We start from the raw sequence: 19,509 nt of genomic DNA, 5'->3' as shown, positions 1-19,509 counted from the left end.
TATAGGACAAGGATGATGCGTCTTCACCTCCGCCGTGCTTGTGCTGCTTATTTCCTATTCTTTAATTTCCTGCTGAATACCGATGCAGAAAGTAGTGGATCTGCTGTATTGTCTAATCTCTAGGAATAGAAATGAAGAATTGGAGAATACAACTCGAAGAAATTAGGAAAATTGAATGGTATTGATGAAGAAGAGGAAAGTTCGAGGGATAAGGAAGGTACAAGAATCAGATTTAGAGGAAATTTGGAGGGAAAAGGAAGTGTTTGTTGAGTTTAGTGATTTGTTGCTTTTGTGGCAGGAAGCTGGTAGCTGGGCGTGCTCGCATCTAGTGGTCATGCCTAAGGAAGGAATTTTTAATTTGACGGACAGAATACTACCCACTAGTTAGGTGTGCCCACGCTAGATGGTCACACCGAAGGCATGAATTTTCGTTTGTGGGCAGAAGACTTTTCAATAGTTAGACGTGCTCACACTAAGTGGTCAAGCCTAAGGCATGAATTTTCGTCTATGAGCAGAAGACTTTCTAATAGTTAGGCGTGCCCTCGTCATATGGTCACGCTTAAGGAACTTAATTTCTAAGGGTTGGTCAGAAGACTCGAGGGCAGTTAGGCGTGCCCACGTCTAACGTAGTGGTTCTAAAAAAAAATTCTTTCTCTCTCTTCTCTCTTTCTTTCCTTTTCTTTTTCTCTTTCTCTTTCTTTCTTCTTTCTTTCTCTTTTCTTCTTCTCTCCCTTTCCTTTCTCTTCCTTTCTTTCCCTTTTCAACCGCAAGACCACAACCTTATGACATCAAATTCTGCTGCTCGCGCCGTTTCTGCTTGTCATCACCGCTACCACACCATGCTGCTGCCGCTGGTCACTTTCCACGGCCATCTCTGGTCTCGTCGTTAGTTTGGCATCTCTAATCTTCGTTTGAGGTAAAGTGGAGCTGCTTGACTTAAAACCCTAGCCAGCGCCACTTATTTTCACCATTCATTGTTGGATGTTCGCTATCACTTCACACTGCCCTTTCCATCCATAGCTGTTCGCAACCCTCCTCAATTACCAGGGAAGTTTCATTGTCATTTTTGTTTCGTATTCTATTTTTTTATTTCTTACATTAGAGACAATGTAAGATTTAGGTGTGGGGGAGTAGTATATTAGTATTTTATTGAAAAAGTGTAAGTGTAGGCATTTTTGTTGAAATTTTTTGTTTGACTTTACCGAATTTTGTCCAATTTTTGCCTATCTTCATGCATACTTGTAGTTGTTCCTGATAAACGATGGTTAGATGTCCCAAATTTTTCTATTGCGAAGATTTTACACTCTAAGGTGTTAAATATAATATGGTTAAGTTTAAGGGTATCTCTTTGGTGAATATTTGAGATTTTATGACTTTTTACACTTTTTGGTTAACTTTTCTAAATAGTGTAAATATTTGTCTAGCATTTTTATGCAAATGGGTTCAACTATTAATCTTAGTTTTCCATATTTAAGAAATGAAATGGGCTTGTGTGATCTTTAATTTTGTTTTTGATGTTTATTTGAATCATGTTTGGCTATACTCTGCTAGATATCATTGCTTAATAATCAGAGGTCTTCACCACAAGTGTCGATTTTCGCGTCAAAAAATGATGATAGCTATAAGTAATTGAATTTTAAGCGATGAAGGTTGAGTAACCGAGCTGCTTCATTTGGCCAATGTCGGAGTTCACGTCAAAATGCTTAAATGGCTAAAGACTAAGCATTCCCCCAGAAAAAAAAAAAAAAAACTCAAGTGTGGGGATATTCTAGAAAAGAAAAAAAAGTGCTAATAGTAAAAAATATGGAAGTGTTTGAATGAGTTGTTAGCCCACTAATCCATGAATTTTAATGTTGAGATTTTGTGTCATAGTCGAATTATTTGTTTATGGATGCTGGTTGAATATTTTATATTCTTAGATTAGTTAGTCATAAATTGAAAGAGTCCTTGATCTTGAAAACTAACTAGAGACATATTTCTTAAAAATTTTCACTAATACTTGACATATGTTTTAATTGTGTCTTGGCAATAGAAGATTCGAGTAATAGCCATTGTTTGAATTTGATTGCTTGATTTGTGTTCTCATGCTTGAAGACAAGCATAGTTTAGGTGTGGAGAAAATTGATAGGTCATAATTTGTTGCTAAATTTATAATTATTTTTCCTTGATTTTAGCCAAATATTATTTTAATTGATAGATTCTACTTATATTTGGTTAATGGTACCAATTATAAGAAAATGAGCAAAATGTGATAAAAGGGGTAATTTTCCAAGAATTGCTGTCAGGTCCAGAGAAGCTAAGATTCGCGCATGGCAGTTTCCTAATTCAAGTCGAAGACTTATGAAGCATGTTTCTAAATATAGTTGGGAAACATCTTAGATTATTAGGAAATATCTTTTTTTTTTAGGAAAATTAGGAAGTTCAATGTATTTTGGAAACTAAAAAATAGGAAAAGAAGAGGCCAGCTCCCGTTTGATTACTACTTCTTAGGGAAAAAAGAGTCAGCCGACTACAGGGAGATATGAGAAGCTCTTGGGAGGAGCCGGGGAATTTTGGGCTCTTTCCCATAGCATCGCGTTGGCGATTTTCTCAATAATGAAGAACTAAATCTTTGTTTTCTAGTCGAAGGTCAATTTGAGGATTCGGTTCCAAACATCTGTGAGATCGAATTATTTTACTTATTTCTTTTATTCATTGGTATTTGTACATTTTCTGATTTAACTTCTTATGCTTGTTATGTTATTTGAATGTCAAGGGTTCGATATTCGAATTAACCTAATAATCTACTGCCATATTAATTGATTGAATCCGTAATTGTTTAATCGATTAATACCAGTGGCGACTGGCGTGATTGGTTTCCTGTTAGGGAAACATATGATCTAAATTAAACGAACCCTCGTAGTGTGTTTGTTAGTTAGGGTTGGACTTTTCTAATTCTTATTGCAATTGAAAAATTAAATCCTATGATCGTACCTAGGGTTATTTCTTGGTTAAGAAAATAGTTAATGGTCGTACCTTGACTATCGAAAAAGTAAGGAAAGGTTGGTTGTTTATCGCGTGTATGACAACTATAACCAATCTATTAATGAGTAATTGAATTATTTTTGCATCAATGATCAGTTGAATGGACCGTGTCTGAAAAGTTGCACCTTTGACTAGAGTCATATTGGTGATTGATTAATTCCTGTTTATTTCTATTAATTGTTTCATTAGTTGGTTAATTAGTTATTTTATATTTTTCAAAAACTCCCCATGCTCTGAATTCTAGAAGAAACGAATTATCCCCAGTCCCTGTCGATTCGACCCTACTTGTCACTGTCTACTAGTTAGTAATTTTGTCAGTTAGTCAATTCTGATATATCAGATTAAGCAAATTCTTCGGAGTCAGGGTGAATCAAATAACCCATTGCACATCCAGAATCCCTACTCCAGTACATGGAATTGATTGTTGACTGCTTTTGGTGGTAATTAGATTTTTATTATTGCACAGGCTCGACTCCTATCAATTTTATTTGCAAAACTTACCATTTTTTAACAAAAATTTACCATTATTTCAATTAAACTTACTAATTTTAATTGTTGTAACTTTCTTAAGTAAATGATGATCTTGATCCCGATTTTTTGATATTTACAAATCAATTGGATAATTGAAACTAATATTTTTTCAATGAGAAAAATTTTCAACTCTGAAGAAATTTGATTCAAAAAGCAATTGAAAGAAGAAAAAGGAAGTTGAAAGCTTTCGGACGTTCACAAATGACAATACCGGATGTCCAATAGACAGGGCAGGTGCCGGATGATCATATCGGACGAAAAACACCATCACCGGATATCCGAAACAATTGAAATGATTTTTCAAACTCTCTGTCCGCTTTCGGATGCAAGTGTTGGAAGCACCGGATGTCCGCTACTCCCAACGGTTAGTTGACTCTTCAGCTACTTTCTATCCGTTGGAAGTTTTAATGAAATACTTTTTTGGTCTCCCATAAATAGTGCATGGTCAGAAACTTTAAGAAACTTTTTGCACACTGAGAATACAAAAGATTAAGAGTAGTTTTAGTGAGAAAAACTCTCCAAGGAACATTTGTGCTCTTTGTGGTGTATGATTCTTTGTAAGCTTTTCATTTGTGAGAGAATACTTCAATAGTGTAGCTTTGTGAGGGTTATCCTAAGGGATTGTAAAACTTCCTAGTTTGACCAAGTGAAACTTGGGACAAGGAGGAAGTAAGCCTTACTTTATACACAAAATTGATTGTATTTCATCAATTTGAAGAAGTTTGTTTTGTGAATTGATCTTCGAGTTTAAGAAGAGTTTGGTAGTCAATTAGTTTGTAATTTTTCTCTTTTTATTTATTTATCATCTTGTGATCCTTAAATTGAATATCTTTTCTACTTCTCTCAAGTGATATTGCTCCTTTATTGATTGATTCATTGTGTGATCACTTAGAAAATAGGATAAATTTTGTATTGAACAAAAAATGTGTCGCGCCCCTTTTTTTTTTTGAAAAAATAAAATTACGGGTATAAAAATGAATTTTGATTTATTTTGAGTAAAAATGAGTTTTTGATTTTAGCAAATAAATAAAGAAAATGGGTCTAAAATGGGACTTAAAAGTGCGATTGTTTTGGCCCCAAAATAATAGTCTAAAAAGGATTTTTTAAGGAAAAAAAATAGAAGTCGCCACTTGGTATTGAGTTAAGGTGTACCAAGTTATCTAAAATGAATTTTAAATAAAAAGTAGAGAAAACCCTTTTTAAACGACTCCAAGTCTGCAAAAATCAAGAGAAAAGGATTCGGGAGTCACAGTTGAAGAAAGGGAAGGCAAGAATAAAATCTAAGACACCCTTTCAACCTAGCAAAAATTAGTTACGTGATTTAGTCAGAATTTTTTTTAATTTAATCTAAAAAAAACTTATCATATTTGGATGTTACTATATGAATACAAACCTAGACCTAATGGCTATCGGGAGGATCGATATATCTCTTCAAAGCTCGATTAGTGTAAATCACATTATTTGTGATGCCTAAAAGTGACTCTTAGAAGATGTCAAGAATATGCAAAGAGTGAGACTCAAAGAAAAGAAAAAATTTTAATATATAAATATACGTGACTCAAAAAAGAGAAGTGCAACATAACGGGTACGAGGGTACTAAGATTCGTGACTCAATTTTCTGTTTTATAGAAGAGATACGAGCGTGCTAAGGCTAAAGAACCATACTCGTCCATATCCCAGCAAATGATCTAACTTATTTCTAAGTTTCTTAAATAGAATGCAAGTATAAATGTTATGTTTCGCACAAAGGGATAAGTGATATACATATAGAGGAAATATCATGCAAAAAATGGTAAAGATCCTAAAAAATAGAAAATGTGCATGAAATGTAGTGATTGTCACACAAACATGATCTACCACACAGACGGTCCCTAAGGATCTAGCGTTAGTCTAACACATTTCTAAAAGTATTCACTAGTGTTGGACCAGTGAAAAATCGGGGAGAGTGACCACAACTAGTGTTGGACTAGTGTGGTGACGTTATGCATTTATTATAACTTAAATAAATCATATAAAGTATAATTAAAAACAAGTAAACACAAAATCACATAGAGCACACAGCACAAAAGCACACAAATAAATAAAAACAAATAGAGATCTAACTATTACATTCGGGGCCGTAACTACAATCTAAGAGGGGAAAGAATAAAATAATAACCTAACTATTACATTTACCTTACTAATTACACCTTTGGTAAGAATTTAAACCTATCTATTACATAATCTATCTAAATATATGTCTTGAACCCCATATCTATTACAATTTGACATTTAAATGCCTCTCAAATAATCATTAAAATTAAATTAAATTAAATATACAAAACTAAAAACAAATAAAGTGAATAAATAAATAAAATAAAGTAAACAAATAAAAAATTCAAAAGACATGCGATTACACACATAAAATCACATAGGAGCACATAAAAGATTTTAAATGATAAAAGAAAATACCTCCCCTTGAAGTAGTAGCTAATTGGGTTTGGATTTACCCTATTCTAAACTCCAAAAATCAACAAAGTAGTCAATGTACCAATTTAATTAACAAATAAAAGTAATAATATGGAAATTGTAACATCCCGAATATTAGGAGGTTGTTTGTGAAGAAAATATTAAAGTATATTTCTTCGGGTTTGATTTAAAACCTTATTTTGTTTTAAAAAGACTAGAAACCCTAATATTGTAGCCAAAAAAAAAAAAAACCCTAGTTTACTCGTGATTAACCGGTTTTCCTAAATCTCTTATATTTTAATTGAAACTCTAATTTTAATTACTGGAATTGGAAAATTCCTCACGTTTTCTTAAAAAATTTCTTTTATTTGAAAATTATCATTTATTAAAGCCCTACTATCCAGTTATTCCATGATAAGTGTAAATAAACCTAGAAAATAAGGTTTTACACTTCGGTTTCAAGATTTGAGCAAAATTAGGGTTTTTCGATTTTTCCGCCGGATGAATTTCCGGTACTGGTCGAGGATCAATTTGATGATTAAAAGTGACTTTTAAGTGAGAAATAATATGTGACTAGTAACAATGATATAAGGTTAGTGAATGGGAAGTAAAAATCCTAGTACGTGAGTTTTTAAGAAAAACGGCGCGAACCGGCGGGTCCCGCGCACTACCGTTTGAACGCACCACTTGACCACCACTCTCTTACTGTATAAGCTCATTACTAATTGAGCAAAATATCCTCTCACTACCAGCTAAGCTTGACCGAATGTGTGGCTCAAAGGCAAGAAAAGAAAGAGAAAATTTTGTGGCCAAGAATTGTCCAAGTGTTGGTCAAAATTGTGGACACCATTAGTCCTAATCTTCTTACTTCCTTATAAGACAAATCAAGCTCCATCTTCCTTCATTTCTGCTGCTAAGTGCCGAGAGAGAGAGAGAGAAAAGAGGAGCAAGAGCAACAAATTTTCTTCTTGATTTGCTTCAATCCAAGTTAGAAATCAAAAATCTAAACTGATTAAAGTGCTTAGTGAGTGTTGGGAAGCTTGAGGAACTAAGGAAGTGCAAAGGGGGTGAAGGTTCAGCCTTTCAAGCTTGGTTTTGAGGTAAGGATGCTGATTTTCCTGATTCTTACCTTCAATCTTGAGTATATTAGCTTGGTAACTTGATTTTACGGTGAAATCATGGATGATTAGCATGTTTTAGGAGTTTTTCCCTTTCTTATTTGATGAACTAGGGTTCCTGATTTTCTGCTCAAGTTGATGTATGATGCATGAATGTTGCAATTAAAGTTATATAAGGTTGTTTAGTGGTGATTGGAACCAGAAAATTGAGGAAACTACACTTAGAGCTAAAAATTCCAGATTTCTGGAAAATTTCCCAAGCATTCTGTCCGAAATTGTATCTGTATGTTAGAGGCCGAATTGGCCTTTGGTCAAAGAAGGAAAGTTGTAGAGAATGGTGTTTTATAGGTGCCTATAAAATTTCAGCTCAATCGGAGCAACGTGGGATGTGAAAAGTCCAAAATACCCCTACTGTTTTAAGAATTTCCCAGCAGTCCGTTTCTTCAGTTCAGTCCAGTTTATCACGATTTTTGACCAAGATCCATTCTGATTTAGCTTTGAGCCAAAACATAAAGGTTGTAGTGCTCTGAAGTAGCTTTAAAATGCCTCAAATAAAACCTGATTCGGACTTGTGTACACTGAGTTATGTCCATTACAGTGTTCTGCGTTTAAACAGCCGGTGAATTGGTTTCTGGTTTAGTAATCTGAGATTTTGACTAAGTTACATTAGGAAATGAACTAAGTGACCTTCATGAATGTTGTAGCTTTGTGTCTTAGCTTCGAAACGGCATAGGTTTCGCCGTAATCCGATAAGCGTAGCCATGGATATGTTATTTCCGCTTTGGTACGTCAAATCTGTCTTGTGCCACGTTGAACTTCTGCACTTGTACTTAATACGATTCTTGTTGTTATGATATTGTGAGCCTAGGGAACGGCTCTTGGCTTGAATTGCTGATTTGTGTGATATTGGGTTGTTGTTGAAGAAAAATAATGAAGCCTAAATGGCTGGAAATTAGGTAAACACAAGGGGCATGCTGCCCGAATTTTTACTCGAAGTCTAGAAAACTATCTTTGCGACTTGAGTGAAGGTTAAGTGATTATCACCTGAACTATCGAGGACCTTTGCCACTTGTTTATCGAGGGTTATACGTTAGGATTTGGCCGAACTTGTACCCTTGAGAAATGAAATAATGATTGCTCCAAGTACGTTTTCCCTTGTACTTTCGACTCGCATGACCATTTCAAGTATAAATGTTACAAAGTTTTATCATTTAAAAAGTGAGCAAGTATCTCACGAGTATTCTCCAAGTGAATTTCAATTTCTTGATTCTTATTGAACGAAACGTTTAAGTTTCGAACTCTAGTCATGTTTCAAAGTTCTCAAACTGAGTTTTATCGCAGATTTGGACTCCGAACCCGGAGTATAACTTGAAAGTGACCAGTAAAGGCACTATATCTTTTGGTGAGTGCTTTCAAATACCGAATTGAACTTGATACTTGAATTTGATACGTGACCAATCTGATTACATGTTATATACGTGAATTGTAAGGGCAAGAGTGTACTTTATCGCACTTGCCCTTACGTGATATACTTGTTTATTGTTGCAATTGACTTGATATACTTGTTTATGATGCGCGCACTTCCTGGAATTCCAGAAACCCTGTGGCGAGTTACTCTAGTCGAGCCGGCAAGGGCTTGGTCGATTGGGTAACGAACCCTGGGTCTCTTGTATTGTCGAGTGGAGTGATATCTCCTCGACTAATCGGTATACTCGAGTATTACCACCCGTGTTCTTGAGGATTTTGGGCCCAGCTGGGGGTTGAACGGTGGACGGAGAGTCGTGTAAGTGGTGTTCTACTGGATTGGTTACTTACTTGAAAGTTGACGGAGTGTCAACTACTACGTGATCAAGCTCCCGATGATGAATGGGAATATGGCTCCTGAGAGCCATCCGTATCCTTATACTTTGGGTGATTATTGTTTATGGGATTATTGTTTCTTTTGAAAAACTTCTACACTCGCTCATTTTAAGATTGTTACTTGACGTGTTATTGCTCACATTTATGAACTCTTCATGCTCGTTACTTTGCTATATCAAAAACTTGTACTTATAAATAATGGTCAATTTGCTATTTGGAACCTCACTGGGCTTTTAGCTCATTCCACTCCATTTGTTTTCCTTTCAGGGGTACGAGCGAGGTGTGAGATATGTAAAGTCTAGCATAGACTAGCTGTTTGATTTTGACTTGTACTCACGCTATTCCTCGGATGGAACATGTTGTATTTGGATTGTATTCGTTTTGATCTAGTTTGGTGTTTTGAGACTTCGTACTTCGATTTCTATTAATGTAAATTATAAGCTTGAATTGGGAATGTTATTTATGGTTCATGAATGTGTGTACGTGACTCGATTGAGATAGTGAGTGAGTCCTGGCGAGAGCTGGGCAGGCGGTCCGCCGAACCCTTTGGTACGCCTTAGGGGGAGGTGGGGTCGTCACAGATGGTATCAGAGCTCCTATCGAGCTCGTGCCGGGAGAAGGTTCTTGGACTGTGGGAATTGACTTGTTAAGTGTGGAACGATTGTCTATTGTTGGAGACATTAGTTAGTTATGCCAGGTGGGATTCTCTAATATGGATGATTTGCTCTTGGGACCGGCCGGCTCGAGTTGTGAATTGTCTTATTGTGGATTCTTGTACTTGGGTATCATATAGTAAAGAGCGTTAGAATAAGGGTCTGTATCTTGATTGCACTTGAGGTGAGTTTTGATGGAAAGGTTAAAGCGTGGATGATTCTAACATTTAACCTTGTTATTGGACTGATCAAAGGGGTTTGCAATACTTGAACTGTCTGAGACAGACTAAAATGAGCTCATTTGGGACTTGAACTTGTTTTGGCGAGTGTGCTATTACGTACATGTAATGGACCTGATTTGATTTTTACACATAAGTAATATGATCTATATGTGGATTTGAATTCGGTGACTGTTTGAGAATGTGAATTGCTGGGTATAGGCTAGTCAAGTGAGTTCTTATTTGTACCCTTGCTTCTTGAACTTGAAGTAATTGAACCTACTTTTGAACTTATATGTTTGAACTCTGCTTTGACCTTGCTTTTGAACTTATTTGTATTTGTGTGGCTGTAGACCAGCTACTACTCCTCTGTAGCGGTTGAACTAAAACTCTCTGGTGAGCCTTTGCCTGTTGTGTTTCCAAGCACCGTCAGGGGTGCAATTTTCGACTTGAGAAATTTTCGACTTGAGGCAAGGCCATGTTTTAAATTTTTCGAATATCTGAGACTTTTCTTTCAACTTAGGGCTAGTTATGCGAATTGAGCCCTTTTTGCATGTTCTATTTGGTTATCTCTTAGCTCTTTACTAAATGATAAGGTCATATATAAGGGATTGGACTGACTTTAAAGGACTCTTAGTACCCGTTGGAATTTCGAGGGCGAAATTCTTTTAAGGAGGGGAGATTGTAACATCCCGAATATTAGGAGGTTGTTTGTGAAGAAAATATTAAAGTATATTTCTTCGGGTTTGATTTAAAACCTTATTTTGTTTTAAAAAGACTAGAAACCCTAATATTGTAGCCAAAAAAAAAAAAAACCCTAGTTTACTCGTGATTAACCGGTTTTCCTAAATCTCTTATATTTTAATTGAAACTCTAATTTTAATTACTGGAATTGGAAAATTCCTCACGTTTTCTTAAAAAATTTCTTTTATTTGAAAATTATCATTTATTAAAGCCCTACTATCCAGTTATTCCATGATAAGTGTAAATAAACCTAGAAAATAAGGTTTTACACTTCGGTTTCAAGATTTGAGCAAAATTAGGGTTTTTCGATTTTTCCGCCGGATGAATTTCCGGTACTGGTCGAGGATCAATTTGATGATTAAAAGTGACTTTTAAGTGAGAAATAATATGTGACTAGTAACAATGATATAAGGTTAGTGAATGGGAAGTAAAAATCCTAGTACGTGAGTTTTTAAGAAAAACGGCGCGAACCGGCGGGTCCCGCGCACTACCGTTTGAACGCACCACTTGACCACCACTTTCTTACTGTATAAGCTCATTACTAATTGAGCAAAATATCCTCTCACTACCAGCTAAGCTTGACCGAATGTGTGGCTCAAAGGCAAGAAAAGAAAGAGAAAATTTTGTGGCCAAGAATTGTCCAAGTGTTGGTCAAAATTGTGGACACCATTAGTCCTAATCTTCTTACTTCCTTATAAGACAAATCAAGCTCCATCTTCCTTCATTTCTGCTGCTAAGTGCCGAGAGAGAGAGAGAGAAAAGAGGAGCAAGAGCAACAAATTTTCTTCTTGATTTGCTTCAATCCAAGTTAGAAATCAAAAATCTAAACCGATTAAAGTGCTTAGTGAGTGTTGGGAAGCTTGAGGAACTAAGGAAGTGCAAAGGGGGTGAAGGTTCAGCCTTTCAAGCTTGGTTTTGAGGTAAGGATGCTGATTTTCCTGATTCTTACCTTCAATCTTGAGTATATTAGCTTGGTAACTTGATTTTACGGTGAAATCATGGATGATTAGCATGTTTTAGGAGTTTTTCCCTTTCTTATTTGATGAACTAGGGTTCCTGATTTTCTGCTCAAGTTGATGTATGATGCATGAATGTTGCAATTAAAGTTATATAAGGTTGTTTAGTGGTGATTGGAACCAGAAAATTGAGGAAACTACACTTAGAGCTAAAAATTCCAGATTTCTGGAAAATTTCCCAAGCATTCTGTCCGAAATTGTATCTGTATGTTAGAGGCCGAATTGGCCTTTGGTCAAAGAAGGAAAGTTGTAGAGAATGGTGTTTTATAGGTGCCTATAAAATTTCAGCTCAATTGGAGCAACGTGGGATGTGAAAAGTCCAAAATACCCCTACTGTTTTAAGAATTTCCCAGCAGTCCGTTTCTTCAGTTCAGTCCAGTTTATCACGATTTTTGACCAAGATCCATTCTGATTTAGCTTTGAGCCAAAACATAAAGGTTGTAGTGCTCTGAAGTAGCTTTAAAATGCCTCAAATAAAACCTGATTCGGACTTGTGTACACTGAGTTATGTCCATTACAGTGTTCTGCGTTTAAACAGCCGGTGAATTGGTTTCTGGTTTAGTAATCTGAGATTTTGACTAAGTTACATTAGGAAATGAACTAAGTGACCTTCATGAATGTTGTAGCTTTGTGTCTTAGCTTCGAAACGGCATAGGTTTCGCCGTAATCCGATAAGCGTAGCCATGGATATGTTATTTCCGCTTTGGTACGTCAAATCTGTCTTGTGCCACGTTGAACTTCTGCACTTGTACTTAATACGATTCTTGTTGTTATGATATTGTGAGCCTAGGGAACGGCTCTTGGCTTGAATTGCTGATTTGTGTGATATTGGGTTGTTGTTGAAGAAAAATAATGAAGCCTAAATGGCTGGAAATTAGGTAAACACAAGGGGCATGCTGCCCGAATTTTTACTCGAAGTCTAGAAAACTATCTTTGCGACTTGAGTGAAGGTTAAGTGATTATCACCTGAACTATCGAGGACCTTTGCCACTTGTTTATCGAGGGTTATACGTTAGGATTTGGCCGAACTTGTACCCTTGAGAAATGAAATAATGATTGCTCCAAGTACGTTTTCCCTTGTACTTTCGACTCGCATGACCATTTCAAGTATAAATGTTACAAAGTTTTATCATTTAAAAAGTGAGCAAGTATCTCACGAGTATTCTCCAAGTGAATTTCAATTTCTTGATTCTTATTGAACGAAACGTTTAAGTTTCGAACTCTAGTCATGTTTCAAAGTTCTCAAACTGAGTTTTATCGCAGATTTGGACTCCGAACCCGGAGTATAACTTGAAAGTGACCAGTAAAGGCACTATATCTTTTGGTGAGTGCTTTCAAATACCGAATTGAACTTGATACTTGAATTTGATACGTGACCAATCTGATTACATGTTATATACGTGAATTGTAAGGGCAAGAGTGTACTTTATCGCACTTGCCCTTACGTGATATACTTGTTTATTGTTGCAATTGACTTGATATACTTGTTTATGATGCGCGCACTTCCTGGAATTCCAGAAACCCTGTGGCGAGTTACTCTAATCGAGCCGGCAAGGGCTTGGTCGATTGGGTAACGAACCCTGGGTCTCTTGTATTGTCGAGTGGAGTGATATCTCCTCGACTAATCGGTATACTCGAGTATTACCACCCGTGTTCTTGAGGATTTTGGGCCCAGCTGGGGGTTGAACGGTGGACGGAGAGTCGTGTAAGTGGTGTTCTACTGGATTGGTTACTTACTTGAAAGTTGACGGAGTGTCAACTACTACGTGATCAAGCTCCCGATGATGAATGGGAATATGGCTCCTGAGAGCCATCCGTATCCTTATACTTTGGGTGATTATTGTTTATGGGATTATTGTTTCTTTTGAAAAACTTCTACACTCGCTCATTTTAAGATTGTTACTTGACGTGTTATTGCTCACATTTATGAACTCTTCATGCTCGTTACTTTGCTATATCAAAAACTTGTACTTATAAATAATGGTCAATTTGCTATTTGGAACCTCACTGGGCTTTTAGCTCATTCCACTCCATTTGTTTTCCTTTCAGGGGTACGAGCGAGGTGTGAGATATGTAAAGTCTAGCATAGACTAGCTGTTTGATTTTGACTTGTACTCACGCTATTCCTCGGATGGAACATGTTGTATTTGGATTGTATTCGTTTTGATCTAGTTTGGTGTTTTGAGACTTCGTACTTCGATTTCTATTAATGTAAATTATAAGCTTGAATTGGGAATGTTATTTATGGTTCATGAATGTGTGTACGTGACTCGATTGAGATAGTGAGTGAGTCCTGGCGAGAGCTGGGCAGGCGGTCCGCCGAACCCTTTGGTACGCCTTAGGGGGAGGTGGGGTCGTCACAGATGGTATCAGAGCTCCTATCGAGCTCGTGCCGGGAGAAGGTTCTTGGACTGTGGGAATTGACTTGTTAAGTGTGGAACGATTGTCTATTGTTGGAGACATTAGTTAGTTATGCCAGGTGGGATTCTCTAATATGGATGATTTGCTCTTGGGACCGGCCGGCTCGAGTTGTGAATTGTCTTATTGTGGATTCTTGTACTTGGGTATCATATAGTAAAGAGCGTTAGAATAAGGGTCTGTATCTTGATTGCACTTGAGGTGAGTTTTGATGGAAAGGTTAAAGCGTGGATGATTCTAACATTTAACCTTGTTATTGGACTGATCAAAGGGGTTTGCAATACTTGAACTGTCTGAGACAGACTAAAATGAGCTCATTTGGGACTTGAACTTGTTTTGGCGAGTGTGCTATTACGTACATGTAATGGACCTGATTTGATTTTTACACATAAGTAATATGATCTATATGTGGATTTGAATTCGGTGACTGTTTGAGAATGTGAATTGCTGGGTATAGGCTAGTCAAGTGAGTTCTTATTTGTACCCTTGCTTCTTGAACTTGAAGTAATTGAACCTACTTTTGAACTTATATGTTTGAACCCTGCTTTGACCTTGCTTTTGAACTTATTTGTATTTGTGTGGCTGTAGACCAGCTACTACTCCTCTGTAGCGGTTGAACTAAAACTCTCTGGTGAGCCTTTGCCTGTTGTGTTTCCAAGCACCGTCAGGGGTGCAATTTTCGACTTGAGAAATTTTCGACTTGAGGCTAGGCCATGTTTTAAATTTTTCGAATATCTGAGACTTTTCTTTCAACTTAGGGCTAGTTATGCGAATTGAGCCCTTTTTGCATGTTCTATTTGGTTATCTCTTAGCTCTTTACTAAATGATAAGGTCATATATAAGGGATTGGACTGACTTTAAAGGACTCTTAGTACCCGTTGGAATTTCGAGGGCGAAATTCTTTTAAGGAGGGGAGATTGTAACATCCCGAATATTAGGAGGTTGTTTGTGAAGAAAATATTAAAGTATATTTCTTCGGGTTTGATTTAAAACCTTATTTTGTTTTAAAAAGACTAGAAACCCTAATATTGTAGCCAAAAAAAAAAAAAAACCCTAGTTTACTCGTGATTAACCGGTTTTCCTAAATCTCTTATATTTTAATTGAAACTCTAATTTTAATTACTGGAATTGGAAAATTCCTCACGTTTTCTTAAAAAATTTCTTTTATTTGAAAATTATCATTTATTAAAGCCCTACTATCCAGTTATTCCATGATAAGTGTAAATAAACCTAGAAAATAAGGTTTTACACTTCGGTTTCAAGATTTGAGCAAAATTAGGGTTTTTCGATTTTTCCGCCGGATGAATTTCCGGTACTGGTCGAGGATCAATTTGATGATTAAAAGTGACTTTTAAGTGAGAAATAATATGTGACTAGTAACAATGATATAAGGTTAGTGAATGGGAAGTAAAAATCCTAGTACGTGAGTTTTTAAGAAAAACGGCGCGAACCGGCGGGTCCCGCGCACTACCGTTTGAACGCACCACTTGACCACCACTTTCTTACTGTATAAGCTCATTACTAATTGAGCAAAATATCCTCTCACTACCAGCTAAGCTTGACCGAATGTGCGGCTCAAAGGCAAGAAAAGAAAGAGAAAATTTTGTGGCCAAGAATTGTCCAAGTGTTGGTCAAAATTGTGGACACCATTAGTCCTAATCTTCTTACTTCCTTATAAGACAAATCAAGCTCCATCTTCCTTCATTTCTGCTGCTAAGTGCCGAGAGAGAGAGAGAGAAAAGAGGAGCAAGAGCAACAAATTTTCTTCTTGATTTGCTTCAATCCAAGTTAGAAATCAAAAATCTAAACCGATTAAAGTGCTTAGTGAGTGTTGGGAAGCTTGAGGAACTAAGGAAGTGCAAAGGGGGTGAAGGTTCAGCCTTTCAAGCTTGGTTTTGAGGTAAGGATGCTGATTTTCCTGATTCTTACCTTCAATCTTGAGTATATTAGCTTGGTAACTTGATTTTACGGTGAAATCATGGATGATTAGCATGTTTTAGGAGTTTTTCCCTTTCTTATTTGATGAACTAGGGTTCCTGATTTTCTGCTCAAGTTGATGTATGATGCATGAATGTTGCAATTAAAGTTATATAAGGTTGTTTAGTGGTGATTGGAACCAGAAAATTGAGGAAACTACACTTAGAGCTAAAAATTCCAGATTTCTGGAAAATTTCCCAAGCATTCTGTCCGAAATTGTATCTGTATGTTAGAGGCCGAATTGGCCTTTGGTCAAAGAAGGAAAGTTGTAGAGAATGGTGTTTTATAGGTGCCTATAAAATTTCAGCTCAATTGGAGCAACGTGGGATGTGAAAAGTCCAAAATACCCCTACTGTTTTAAGAATTTCCCAGCAGTCCGTTTCTTCAGTTCAGTCCAGTTTATCACGATTTTTGACCAAGATCCATTCTGATTTAGCTTTGAGCCAAAACATAAAGGTTGTAGTGCTCTGAAGTAGCTTTAAAATGCCTCAAATAAAACCTGATTCGGACTTGTGTACACTGAGTTATGTCCATTACAGTGTTCTGCGTTTAAACAGCCGGTGAATTGGTTTCTGGTTTAGTAATCTGAGATTTTGACTAAGTTACATTAGGAAATGAACTAAGTGACCTTCATGAATGTTGTAGCTTTGTGTCTTAGCTTCGAAACGGCATAGGTTTCGCCGTAATCCGATAAGCGTAGCCATGGATATGTTATTTCCGCTTTGGTACGTCAAATCTGTCTTGTGCCACGTTGAACTTCTGCACTTGTACTTAATACGATTCTTGTTGTTATGATATTGTGAGCCTAGGGAACGGCTCTTGGCTTGAATTGCTGATTTGTGTGATATTGGGTTGTTGTTGAAGAAAAATAATGAAGCCTAAATGGCTGGAAATTAGGTAAACACAAGGGGCATGCTGCCCGAATTTTTACTCGAAGTCTAGAAAACTATCTTTGCGACTTGAGTGAAGGTTAAGTGATTATCACCTGAACTATCGAGGACCTTTGCCACTTGTTTATCGAGGGTTATACGTTAGGATTTGGCCGAACTTGTACCCTTGAGAAATGAAATAATGATTGCTCCAAGTACGTTTTCCCTTGTACTTTCGACTCGCATGACCATTTCAAGTATAAATGTTACAAAGTTTTATCATTTAAAAAGTGAGCAAGTATCTCACGAGTATTCTCCAAGTGAATTTCAATTTCTTGATTCTTATTGAACGAAACGTTTAAGTTTCGAACTCTAGTCATGTTTCAAAGTTCTCAAACTGAGTTTTATCGCAGATTTGGACTCCGAACCCGGAGTATAACTTGAAAGTGACCAGTAAAGGCACTATATCTTTTGGTGAGTGCTTTCAAATACCGAATTGAACTTGATACTTGAATTTGATACGTGACCAATCTGATTACATGTTATATACGTGAATTGTAAGGGCAAGAGTGTACTTTATCGCACTTGCCCTTACGTGATATACTTGTTTATTGTTGCAATTGACTTGATATACTTGTTTATGATGCGCGCACTTCCTGGAATTCCAGAAACCCTGTGGCGAGTTACTCTAGTCGAGCCGGCAAGGGCTTGGTCGATTGGGTAACGAACCCTGGGTCTCTTGTATTGTCGAGTGGAGTGATATCTCCTCGACTAATCGGTATACTCGAGTATTACCACCCGTGTTCTTGAGGATTTTGGGCCCAGCTGGGGGTTGAACGGTGGACGGAGAGTCGTGTAAGTGGTGTTCTACTGGATTGGTTACTTACTTGAAAGTTGACGGAGTGTCAACTACTACGTGATCAAGCTCCCGATGATGAATGGGAATATGGCTCCTGAGAGCCATCCGTATCCTTATACTTTGGGTGATTATTGTTTATGGGATTATTGTTTCTTTTGAAAAACTTCTACACTCGCTCATTTTAAGATTGTTACTTGACGTGTTATTGCTCACATTTATGAACTCTTCATGCTCGTTACTTTGCTATATCAAAAACTTGTACTTATAAATAATGGTCAATTTGCTATTTGGAACCTCACTGGGCTTTTAGCTCATTCCACTCCATTTGTTTTCCTTTCAGGGGTACGAGCGAGGTGTGAGATATGTAAAGTCTAGCATAGACTAGCTGTTTGATTTTGACTTGTACTCACGCTATTCCTCGGATGGAACATGTTGTATTTGGATTGTATTCGTTTTGATCTAGTTTGGTGTTTTGAGACTTCGTACTTCGATTTCTATTAATGTAAATTATAAGCTTGAATTGGGAATGTTATTTATGGTTCATGAATGTGTGTACGTGACTCGATTGAGATAGTGAGTGAGTCCTGGCGAGAGCTGGGCAGGCGGTCCGCCGAACCCTTTGGTACGCCTTAGGGGGAGGTGGGGTCGTCACAGATGGTATCAGAGCTCCTATCGAGCTCGTGCCGGGAGAAGGTTCTTGGACTGTGGGAATTGACTTGTTAAGTGTGGAACGATTGTCTATTGTTGGAGACATTAGTTAGTTATGCCAGGTGGGATTCTCTAATATGGATGATTTGCTCTTGGGACCGGCCGGCTCGAGTTGTGAATTGTCTTATTGTGGATTCTTGTACTTGGGTATCATATAGTAAAGAGCGTTAGAATAAGGGTCTGTATCTTGATTGCACTTGAGGTGAGTTTTGATGGAAAGGTTAAAGCGTGGATGATTCTAACATTTAACCTTGTTATTGGACTGATCAAAGGGGTTTGCAATACTTGAACTGTCTGAGACAGACTAAAATGAGCTCATTTGGGACTTGAACTTGTTTTGGCGAGTGTGCTATTACGTACATGTAATGGACCTGATTTGATTTTTACACATAAGTAATATGATCTATATGTGGATTTGAATTCGGTGACTGTTTGAGAATGTGAATTGCTGGGTATAGGCTAGTCAAGTGAGTTCTTATTTGTACCCTTGCTTCTTGAACTTGAAGTAATTGAACCTACTTTTGAACTTATATGTTTGAACTCTGCTTTGACCTTGCTTTTGAACTTATTTGTATTTGTGTGGCTGTAGACCAGCTACTACTCCTCTGTAGCGGTTGAACTAAAACTCTCTGGTGAGCCTTTGCCTGTTGTGTTTCCAAGCACCGTCAGGGGTGCAATTTTCGACTTGAGAAATTTTCGACTTGAGGCAAGGCCATGTTTTAAATTTTTCGAATATCTGAGACTTTTCTTTCAACTTAGGGCTAGTTATGCGAATTGAGCCCTTTTTGCATGTTCTATTTGGTTATCTCTTAGCTCTTTACTAAATGATAAGGTCATATATAAGGGATTGGACTGACTTTAAAGGACTCTTAGTACCCGTTGGAATTTCGAGGGCGAAATTCTTTTAAGGAGGGGAGATTGTAACATCCCGAATATTAGGAGGTTGTTTGTGAAGAAAATATTAAAGTATATTTCTTCGGGTTTGATTTAAAACCTTATTTTGTTTTAAAAAGACTAGAAACCCTAATATTGTAGCCAAAAAAAAAAAAAAACCCTAGTTTACTCG

The 19,509-nt window shown here is 36.9% G+C and overlaps 3 long non-coding RNA genes across 3 annotated transcripts; all 3 read left to right on the top strand.

Moving 5' to 3' along the window:
- The first annotated feature begins 6,931 nt into the window (after positions 1-6,931).
- On the top strand, positions 6,932-9,652 carry LOC140013313 (uncharacterized). Its single transcript, XR_011820404.1, has 3 exons — positions 6,932-7,103; positions 8,463-8,523; positions 9,249-9,652. It is a non-coding gene; the product is annotated as an uncharacterized lncRNA (long non-coding RNA).
- Positions 9,653-11,350: 1,698 nt separating this feature from the next.
- Positions 11,351-14,065, top strand: LOC140013320 (uncharacterized). The gene is made up of 3 exons (XR_011820407.1): positions 11,351-11,516; positions 12,876-12,936; positions 13,662-14,065. It is a non-coding gene; the product is annotated as an uncharacterized lncRNA (long non-coding RNA).
- Positions 14,066-15,764: 1,699 nt separating this feature from the next.
- LOC140013319 (uncharacterized) lies at positions 15,765-18,479 on the top strand. Its single transcript, XR_011820406.1, has 3 exons — positions 15,765-15,930; positions 17,290-17,350; positions 18,076-18,479. It is a non-coding gene; the product is annotated as an uncharacterized lncRNA (long non-coding RNA).
- Positions 18,480-19,509: the final 1,030 nt, after the last annotated feature.

Source organism: Coffea arabica, chromosome 8c (genome assembly GCF_036785885.1).
Source record: "Coffea arabica cultivar ET-39 chromosome 8c, Coffea Arabica ET-39 HiFi, whole genome shotgun sequence".
Taxonomy (NCBI): domain Eukaryota; kingdom Viridiplantae; phylum Streptophyta; class Magnoliopsida; order Gentianales; family Rubiaceae; genus Coffea; species Coffea arabica.
Note: the sequence above shows the minus strand (reverse complement) of the source record. Positions and strands in the feature narration are given on the sequence as shown.